This window comes from Enhydra lutris, unplaced genomic scaffold, assembly GCF_002288905.1.
Source record: "Enhydra lutris kenyoni isolate GAN:26980312 unplaced genomic scaffold, ASM228890v2 scaffoldscaffold56, whole genome shotgun sequence".
In the NCBI taxonomy this organism is placed as follows: domain Eukaryota; kingdom Metazoa; phylum Chordata; class Mammalia; order Carnivora; family Mustelidae; genus Enhydra; species Enhydra lutris.
Window position 1 is genome coordinate 12,930,732 of NW_019154140.1, and position 10,938 is coordinate 12,941,669.

A 10,938-nucleotide genomic window follows, 5' to 3' on the forward strand; every position below is an offset into this window, starting at 1 on the left:
AAGATTACATTCTGCAACAAAGACATCACAAGTTGTTATTTAGGGGTGACTTTAAAATTGTACACAAAAATCCACATGGAGAAATCTTTTAATACTGATACCATCTTGAGAGGCTGAAGATTGAACTCACTTTCTCAAACACTATTAACTTATTTGTTGTGTTGTACTGCAGGATTCATCTTTCTTGATTAACAAGTTTTTGGATATGCATGTATATTAATTGCCCTATAACATCATGTATTGCATTTTGTCTTTAAATTTTACGTATTGTTGATGGTTATCTAATATTTAGTGTAATGATGCAGAACTTTGGTGAAGGCATTTATAATAATATTTTCTATTGCCAGGATGTTAACATTCTCTGACTCTGATAGTTGTAAATGGTAATTAAGCACTGATTTGAAATTCACTAACATAGGTTAAAATGACTACATTAAGCATTTGTGGACAAGCACCCAGAGCTTGCTTCAATGTCTTTTCCTTAAGATAATTTCCACTTCTTATTATGAGATTTCACCTTTTTATGATGATTGGAGAAGCTGAACTGATTAGATATTGTAAAATATGGTAATGTTGGGTTGACATTGGATTGTTTGTTATACTTATTCTTGCATGTTGATCATCAGATATCATTTTGTCCAGTCCCTTGAAAGCAATGTTGGTCATAAAATCAATAAAAGTTTTGAATGTGTGTAAGCTATTATTCTAGAGATCTGAGAGGACAAAGCTATTTACTTGTGAAGCCTAGCGAGGGAGAGGAAGAGGGAAGAGATGGGATAAGAAAAAAGCAATGTATGGGGTGCCTGGGTGGCTCAGTGGGTTAAAGCGTCTGCCTTTGGCTCGGGTCGTGATCTCAGGATCCTGGGCTCGAGCCCTGCATTGGGCTCTCTGCTCAGTGGGGAGCCTGCTTCCCTTCCTCTCTCTCTGCCTACTTGTTATCTCTGTAAAATAAATAAAATCATTAAAAAAAGAAAAAAAGGAATGTATCCTCGAAGTGAACACATGAAAAATGGAATTAGTTTCAAAGTAATTTCTTAATTATTTCAATTTTGTAAACAAATAAAAAAGGAAAACAAGAACTTTAACCAAATACTGATTTTCCTATTTGTTCATTTTTATGAAATATGGCTTCTAGGTTTTGAAATAGTTTCTTTTACCCTTACCAACATTTAAAAATCATCTATTTAATTACATTGTTTGGCACTGGGACAACTGCCATCAGTTTATTCAACTGAATGTCTTGTACTTAGGTTGCTTTTGTGGCATAAATTAACTTTGGATGACTTAAGCGAAACCTAAATAATTAGACATGCAAATTTTGTTTGGTTCTGTCTGCACATCCACAATTGTAAAGCTGGAAAGGGTGAGTTGTTTAGTCAGCATTACAGGAAATTAGAAAGTGAGAAATTGGCAAAGAATTTCTAAATAGGATCTAAATATCTTTAATCCCATGCTATTGGAAATATTTACTGCATAAAAGTTCAATGGTGAAGGGAGCGGCATTTAACTTTAATGTCTCACATCAACATCCTTAGAGAGAAGTATCAAGATGTTTTGGAAGCTAAGGGTTGTTGCTCTTGTCACTGAGGACGGGAAGATTTTCTGATACCTCAGGGGCACCTAACCCGGGTGTATGAGACCAGAACATCAATGGTTAATCCTCCTCAGCATTACTGTCTCCTAAAGAGATTGAATTTAAGTTTTTTCAGTGTTATTAGTGTCCCAACTTCTTTAGAGCCATCCAATATTAATTAGTGGGTTGTACTTATCAATCCAGCAAACCATTAGACTATTTGCATGAATCGCGCATTAATTTAAAAATCTCTGGTAAGTACAAATTCTACCCAGTATCTATCTCACCACTAAAAGAGCCCTCAAAATTCATTCATGTCAACATACTTTGCATTTTGCCAGGATGTATCCAAAAAACAGTCAAATTTTAAAGCCAGTCTTTTACAAATTCTGCCTCTGCTTTGGAGCGCTATTCCTCTCTCAGCATGCTGGGTTCTGATTCTGGTAACTGCACTCATGAAAATTAGGAGTAGGATGGATGTAACGGGAATTTAGCTTCTTCTTTCAAGGAATGTCCTTAGGAGTCCTAGCGTCTTAGAGCAGGTAGAAAATAGCTCCATCAGGGAAATGAGTGTGTTTGTTTCCTATGCAAATGTGGTTGGGGTAGAGTGTCAAAAATATCAGGATATTCAAATTGTTGCAAATAATCTACATACCCAGATGTCCAGAGTTTATTTGTGTAAGAGATGTCACAGGTATGAATTGAGATATTTTGTAATCAGCAAAACTAAAAAATCATACTTGGGTTTAAGTTTTCTGCTATTTTAATCTTTGCAGTTCAAAATATGAGATTAACGGTGACAGAAATTTCCTATATAAGGGTGTGAATTTATTTATTTATTTATTCATTCATTTATTTATTTATTTATAAATTTTATTTATTTATTTATGAGGGAGAGAATGAGAGAGAGAGAGAGCGCACAAGAGGGAGAAAGTCAGAGGGAGACACAGACTGCCTGCCAAGCAGGGCACCTGATGCAGGACTCCATCCCTGCACTCCGGGATCATGATCCAAGCCAAAGACAGTCGCTCAACCAGCTGAGCAACCCAGGTGCCCTAAGGGTGTGAATTTAGAAATCTGAGCTTAATTTTTAAGTTATCAGAAGTACTTATACTATGTTGTAGTCTTTTAATCAGTCATGTCATACTTTTATCTCATGACGCTGACTATAAGGTTTATCACATTCTTGCTTTCATGGGCACATGATTCCATTTAACCATTTAATTAATGTCATAAGTTAATAGACAATTTTGCCACAAATGGTGTGAATGTTTAGGTTCTATTCCCAATATAAAATGGAGTTTCTTTTTCTTACAGTTTTGGCTAATTTTACCTGATTCAGTTATATCCGTGTACTCTGAAATCAATTTGACTATTTGTTTAGAGTTTTGGGTACAAGTAATAAAAACTAAGTAATCTAGACAGAAAGTTATTTATTAGAAAGGTAAGAGTATTGGTGACATACAGAATTGATATGCAGAAGAAAAAGATTTAAAATAGGGTAAGACTAAACACACTGCAGAGAATGAAGTAGGACATAGAGGTGTGGTATTTCAGGGACCCTTTGGAAGAGAATGTCACAAGTTAGAAGTCGTGTTATTATCTGAGTCACTCTGCTGACTTCAAATTCTGGTGAGGAAGCATTTTCTTGACCTCCCTCTGTTATGGGCCCATCCATTCACTAAAGGAAGATGGGATACCTTGACTGAGTCCAGTAGACTATCAAACTGGAAACCGTTAATGCCTCAAAAATAAATCAGGCATTGTTGAGAAAGAGGAAATGGAAACCAGATAGGAAAAAAAAAAAACCAATACATAGCCATGATACAGTTTTAATTCTCAATTCTTGGAGGACATTCTAACTGGGTGATGCTTAAATAATAATAATTTTGTCAGAAAATTATTATTATTGGGCTGTCTAGCATTTAAACACCTTGCTCTATTTGGGAAGCTGCCCGTGTACAATTATTGGTGGGGATGTACCCTCATTCCTTTTAAGGAAATATGAAGATTGAAAAGCTTAACTCTCTGTTCCTAGAGGCTAGGTCATAGGTATATGACCAGGAGTCAGATAATTTGATGCTTTTGCCTGGGACTTTTGAATTTGAGAGAATAATGGTAAGAAAACTTAACAGTTTTAAATGAACACTATTGGTAATGATGACAGGATCTAATGAATGAAAATCTTTGCCCTTTTGCTTGTGGTGCTATTTCACTGCCCTGTATTATTGATGGTGACACAGTGTGGTTCCCAATACTGAGCAGCATGTTCAAAATTAGTTTCTGCTCACTTTCTGAGTCAGGTTTTTTACCTTTCTATGAATTTTGTGGGTTTCCCATTTTTTAATTTTTAAAAAAGATTTTATTTATTTATTTGACAGAGAGAGATCACGAGTAGCCATAGAGGCAGGCAGAGAGAGAGAGGGAAGCAGGCTCCCTGCTGAGCAGAGAGCCGGATGTGGGGCTTGATCCCAGGACCCTGGGATCATGACCTGAGCCAAAGGCAGAGGTTTTAACCCACTGAGCCACCCAGACACCTCTAATATATACAATTTAATGAATTTGGAAATATGCATACACTAGTGAAGCCATCACTATCATCAAGGTTGCAAACATACCCATTACCTCCAACAGTTTCCTCCTGCCCCATTGTTTTCTTGACTTTTTTTTTTTTTAAAGATTTTTAAAATTTATTTGACAGAGATATAGAGAGCACAATTAGAGAGGCAGGCAGAGGGATAGGGAGAAGCAGAGTCTCTGCTGAGCAGGGAGTCCCATACAGGACTCAATCCCAAGACCCTGGGATCATGACTTGAGCGGAAGGCAGCTGCTTAAACAGACTGAACCACCCAGGTGCCCCTCTTTGGTTTGGTTTTGCTTTACTTATTTGCTGTCGTTTTAAGATTTTATATATTTATTTGAGACAGAGAGAAAGAGCAGAATGAAAGGGTAGGCGAGGGGAAGAAGGAGAAGCAGATTCCTCTCTGAGCAGGGAGCCTGACTTGATCCTGGGACCCTAACTAAGATATGAGCTGAAGGCAGACGCTTAACCAACTGAGCCACCCAGGAGCCTCTTGGTTGTTTGAATGGTGAGAATAATTAAGGATCTACCTTTCAAAAAATCTGAAGTGTACCATATGAATTGTAAACTATAGGCATTTGCTAAGCAAAATAAACCAGCCACAGAAGAACAAAAAGTTCATGATTCCACTTGCTGAGTTATCTAAAATAGTTAAGCTTATAGAAATAGAGTCAAATGGTGGTGGTTGTTAGAGGCTAGGGGAAAATAAAATGGTGAGTTGTCTCCCAGGTGTCAAGCAACAGTTATGCAACATGAGTCAGTTTTAGAGATCTGTACGGCAGAGTGCCTATAGTTGACAATTCAGTATTGTGCACTGAAAAATTTGGTAAGAGGCTAGATCTCATGCAGTATGTTCTCCCTACTTCTTTAGCCATTCTTTTATTGTTGAGTATTCACTTTGTTTATGTTTTTGCTACTAATAAACATCTTTCTGCACACATAATTATGTACTGCCAGATTGCTTTTCTGTATGAAATACATTCCCAAAAGCAAAATTGTTAAATCAAAACTTTTATGCATTTCCATTTTTGTAGATGTTTAGTAGATGTTTCTTAATTGTTTTCCTTAAAAAATATGTATCATATGTCATATTGCATGGAATGCGTGCATCTCCTTGTCTTATATCACCACCAGCACTGGGTGCTAGCAATCTTAATTTTGTCAATCAGATGGATGAAGAATGCATTGCCCACAGTACTGTTGCACTAGGACACTTCCAACATTTTTGCTCTTATTTTTCTAATATTTGAATGTGTGACTTAAACATAAGACATAGATATATTGTTTTATAAATTCAGTCGGAAGATATTTGCCATTTGACTATAATAGTTAGGCAATTAAATTTATTATAGCACTGATTTTTGGATTTACTTCTTTGACCAGATTTTTTAATCCCTGTTTCTGTGTGTCTTCCTTTTTCTTTTTCTTTTGAATTGGTTATTTTTAACAGATTATTTTTAGTATTATTCCTAGAAATTTCCACAGGCTCATTTAACCTAACAAGGGCCAATTACTAAATGTTTATCATTTTCCTAAACAATACAAGACATTAGAACTCTTTACTGTTGTCATTTTTTACTCAGTTGCTTTCACTTAATTTTAGTCTTATTTTTGAAATTTATATAACATTACATTATACTATTTATTTACATTTATCAATCTATTTAAACCTTTCTTTATTCACCATTCTTTTTTTATTTTTATTTTTTTTAAAGATTTTATTTATTTATTTGAGAGAGAGAATAAGAATGAGAGATAGAGCATGAGAGGAGAGACGTCAGCTGGAGAAGCAGACTCCCTGACGAGCAGGGAACCCAATTTGGGACTTGATCCTGAACTCCAGGATCATGACCTGAGCCAAAGGCAGTCGCTTAACCAATTGAGCCACCCAGGCACCCTATCATTCTTTTTTTAAATTAATGTATTATTTGCTTCAGTGGTACAGATCTGTGAATCATCAGTCTTACACAATTCACAGCACTCACCATAGCACATACCCTCCCCAATGTCCATAACCCAGTCACCCAATCCCTACCCCCAGCAACCCTCAGTTTGTTTCCTGGGATTAAGGGTCTCTTATGGATTGTCTCCCTCCCAGTCTCCACCTTGTTTCATTTTTTTCCTCCCTACCCCCCAACACCCCCCGCCCTGCCTCTCAAATTCCTGGTATTAGAGAGATCATATGATAATTGTCTTTCTGTGATAACTTATTTCGCTTAGCAAAATACCCTCTAGTTCCATCCACGTCTTTGCAAATGGCAAGATTTCATTTTTTGGATGGCTGTGTAGTATTCTATCTATCGTGTATTCTATCGTGTATATATACCACATCTTCTTTATCCATTCATCTGTTGATGGACATCTAGGTTCTTTCCATAGTTTGGCCATTGTGGACTTTGTTGCTAGAAACATTTGGGTGCATGTGCCCCTTTGAATCACTACATTTGTATCTTTAGGGTAAATACCCAGTAGTGAGATTGCTGATTTGTAGGGTAGCTCTATCTTCAGTTTTTTGAGGAAACTCCATGCTGTTTTCCAGAGTGGCTGCACCAGCTTGCATTCCCACCAACAGTGTAGGAGGGTTCCCCTTTCTCTGCATCCTAGACAGCATCTGTCATTTCCTGACTTGTTATTTTAGCCATTCTGACTGGTGTGAGGTGGTACATCATTGTGGTTTTATTTGTATTTCCCTGATGCCGAGTGATGTAGAGCACTTTTTCTTGTGTCTGAGGCCATCTGGATGTCTTCTTTGCAAAAATGTCTGTTCATGTCTTCTGCCCATTTTTTGATTGGATTATTTGTTCTTTGGGTATTGAGTTTGACAAGTTCTTTATAAATTTTGGATACTAGCCCTTTACCTGATATGTCATTTGCAAATATCTTCTCCCATTGTGTCAACTGTCTTTTGGTTTTGTTGACTGTTTGCTGTGCAAAAGATTTTGATCTTGAAGAAGTCCAAATGGTTCATTTTTGCCCTTGTTTCCCTTGCCTTTGGTGATGTTTCTAGGAAGAAGCTGCTGTGGCTGAGGTCAAAGAGGTTGTTGCCTGTGTTCTCCTCAAGGATTTTGATGGATTCCTTTCTCACATTGAGGTCCTTCATCTATTTTGGGTCTATTTTTGTGTGTAGTGTAAGGAAATGGTCCAATTTCATTCTTCTGCATGTGGCTGTCCAATTTTTCCAACACCATTTGCTGAAGAGACTGTCTTTTTTTCCATTGGACATTCTTTTATGCTTTGTTGAAGTTTAGTTGACCATAGAGTTGGGGGTCTATTTCTGGGCTCTCTATTCTGTTCCATTGATCTATGTGTCTGTTTTTGTGCCAGTACCATACTGTCTTGATGATGACAGCTTTATAATAGAGCTTGAAGTCTGGCATTGTGATGCCACCAACTTTAGTTCTCTTTTTCAACCTACATCTGGCTATTCAGCATCTTTTCTAGTTCCATATAAATTTTAGGATTATTTGTTCCATTTATTTGAAAAAAAATGATGGTATTTTGATAGGGATTATATTAAATGTGTAGATTGCTTTAGGTAGCATGACATTTTCACAATATTTGTTCTTCCAATCCATGAACATGGGATGTTTTTCCATTTCTTTGTGTCTTCCTCCATTTCTTTCATTAGTACTTTATAGTTTTGTTAGTGCAGATTCTTTGCCTCTTTGGTTAAGTTTATTCTAGGTATCTCATGGTTATGGGTGCAACTGTAAATGGTTGTAAATGGGATCACCTCCATAATTTCTCTTTCTTCTGTCTTGCTGTTGGTGTAGAGAAATGCAACTGATTTCTGTGCATTGATTTTATATCCTGACACTTTACTGAATTCCTATATGAGTTCTAGCAGTTTTGGAGTGGAGTATTTTGGGTTTTCCACAGAAAGTATCATATCATCTGCAAAGAGTGATAGTTTGATTTCTTCTTTGCTGATTCGGAAGCCTTTTATTTCTCTTTGTTGTCTGCTTGCTGAGGCTAGGACTGCTAGTACTATGTTGAGTAGCCGTGGAGATAGTGGACATCCTTGCTGTGTTTCTGACCTTAGGGGAAAAACTCTCAGTTTTTCTCCATTAAGAATGATATTTGCTGTGGGTTTTTCATAGATGGCTTTGATGATATTAAGGTATATACCCTCTATGCCTAAATTTGGATAGTTCTGATCAAGAAAGGATGCTGTACTTTGCCAAATGCTTTTTCAGCATCTATTGAGAGTATCATATGATTCTTGTTCTTTCTTTTATTAATGTATTGTATCACGTTGATTCATTTGTGAATGTTGAGCCAACCTTGCAGCCCAGGAATAAATCCCACTTGATTGTGGTGAGTAATCCTTTTAATGTACAGCTGGATCTTATTGGCTAGTATTTTGGTGAGAATTTTTGCATCCATGTTCATCAAGGATATTGGTCTATAATTCTTGTTTTTGATTGGGTCTTTTTCTGGTTTTGGAATCACAGTAATGCTGGCCTCATAAAATGAGTTTGAAAGTTTTCCTTCTATTTCTATTTTTTGGAAAAGTTTCAGGTGAGTAGATATTAATTTTTCTTTGAATGTTTGGTAGAATTACATTGGGAAGCCATCTGGCCCTGGGCTCTTGATTGTTGGGAGATTTTTGATGACTGCTTCAATCTCCTTACTGGTTATGAGTCTGTTCTGTTCAGGTTTTCTATTTCTTCATGGTTCAGTTTTGATAGTTTCCATGTCTCTAGGAATGCACCTATTTCTTCCTTACTGTCAAATTTGCTGGCGTAGAGTTGCTCTAATATGTTCTTATAATTGTATTTCTATGGTGTTGGTTGTGATCTCTACTCTTTCATTCATGATTTTATTTATTTGGGTCCTTTCTCATTTCTTTTTGATAAATCTTGCCAGGGGTTTTTCACTCTTATTAATTCTTTCAAAGAACCAGCTCCTAGTTTCATTGATTGGTTCTAGTGTTCTTTTGGTTTCTATTTCATTGACTTCTGCTCAGATCTTTATTATTTCTCTTCTTCTGCTGGGTTTAGGTTTTCTTTGCTGTTCTGTCTCCAGCTCTTTTAGGTGTAGAGTTAGGTTGTGTACTTGAGGCCTTTCTTATTTCTTGAGTAAGGCTTGTATTGCTATATACTTTTCTCTCAGGACTGCCTACACTGTGTCCAAAGATTTTGAACAGTTGTGTTTTCATTTGCATTTGTTTCCATAAATTTTTAAAGTTCTTCTTTAATTTCCTGGTTGACCCATTCATTCTTTTGTAGGCTCTTTAGACTCCATGTATTTGAGTTCTTTCCAACTTTCCTCTTGTGATTGACTTCTAGGTTAGGAGAATTTTGGTCTGAAAATATGCAGAGAATGATCCTAGTCTTTTGATACCAATTGAGACCTGATTTGTGACTCAAGACCTGATGTATTCTGGGTAATGTTCCATGTGCACTAGAGAAGAATGTGTATTCTGTTGCTTTGGGATGGAATGTTCTGAATATATCTATGATGTCCATCTGGTGCAGTGTGTCATTTAAGGCCTTTATTTCCTTGTTAATCTTTCGCTTAGATGATCTGTCCATTTCAGTGAGTGGGGGTGGTAAAGTTCCCTACTATTATTGTATTATTGTTGATATTTTCTTTGATTTTGTTCTTAATTGGTTTATATAATTGGCTACTCCCATGTTAGGGGGATAGATATTTAAAATTGTTAGATCTTCTTGTAGGACAGACCCTTTAAGTATGGTATCGTGTCCTTTCTCATCTCTTACTATAGTCTTTGGCTTAAAATCTAATTGATCTGATATAAGGATTGCCACCCCAGCTTTCTTTTGATGTCCATTAGCATGGTTAATTTTTCTTCACCTCCTCAGTTTAAATCTGGAGGTGTCTTTGGGTCTAAAATGAGTTTTTTTGCAGACAGCATATTGATGGATCTTTTTAAAAAATCCATTCTGATATCCTGTGTCTATTTTTTTTGTTTGCAGTTTTATACCTTTATTTGACAATCAGCGATTAGTTTTCATCTATGTTAACTGTATGTAATATTTGAAAGTGATGACAGGTACATAGGTGACCAGTGTGTAGAGCTCGTTCGGGGAATCTTCATCCTCGTTATGGTTTCTGGACAACCGCACACGGATGTGGTACAGAATGTTCCTTATTCCTTTTACCCAGACAGCTTTGTTGAACCTCATGTCAATTTCACATTTGGAGTTCCCATCTCCTTCATGGCAAATTTCTGGATCTCTTTGAGTGACTGAGGGGCATGTTTCTTGAAACCCACTCCATGGATGCACTTGTGAATGTTGATTGTGTATTCTCTGGTCACTACCTCATCAATGGCAGAATGGCCCTTCTTCTTACCACCCTTCTTCGTGGGAGCCATTCTGCTGGGCCTGGGTTGGAAAGGAAGAGTGCAAGGTATTGTGAGAGAGGGAAAGCTATCCTGTGTTTTTTGATTGGGACATTAACCGCATTTACATTCAGGGTAACTATTGAAAGACATGATTTTAGTGCAATTGTACGGCCTGTAATTTCAAAGCTACTGTATATTTTCTCTGTTCCTTTCTGGTCTGTTACTTTCAGGCTCTCTCTTCGCTTAGAGGACCACTTTCAATATTTCCTGTAGGGCTGGTTTGGTTTTTGCAAATTCTTTTAGTTTTTGTTTGTCCTGGAAACTTTTTTTCTCTTTTATTTTCAATGATAGCCTAGCTGGATATAGTATTCTTGGCTGAATATTTTTCTCATTTAGTGCTCTGAATATATCGTACCAGTCCTTTCTGGCCTGCCAGAAAGGTCTCTCTGAATAGGTCTGCTGCCAATTTGA

General features: G+C 36.8%; 1 pseudogene; it reads right to left on the bottom strand.

Annotated features, from left to right (window-relative positions):
• Positions 1 to 10,124: 10,124 nt before the first annotated feature.
• Positions 10,125 to 10,500, bottom strand: LOC111157962 (annotated as a pseudogene).
• Positions 10,501 to 10,938: the final 438 nt, after the last annotated feature.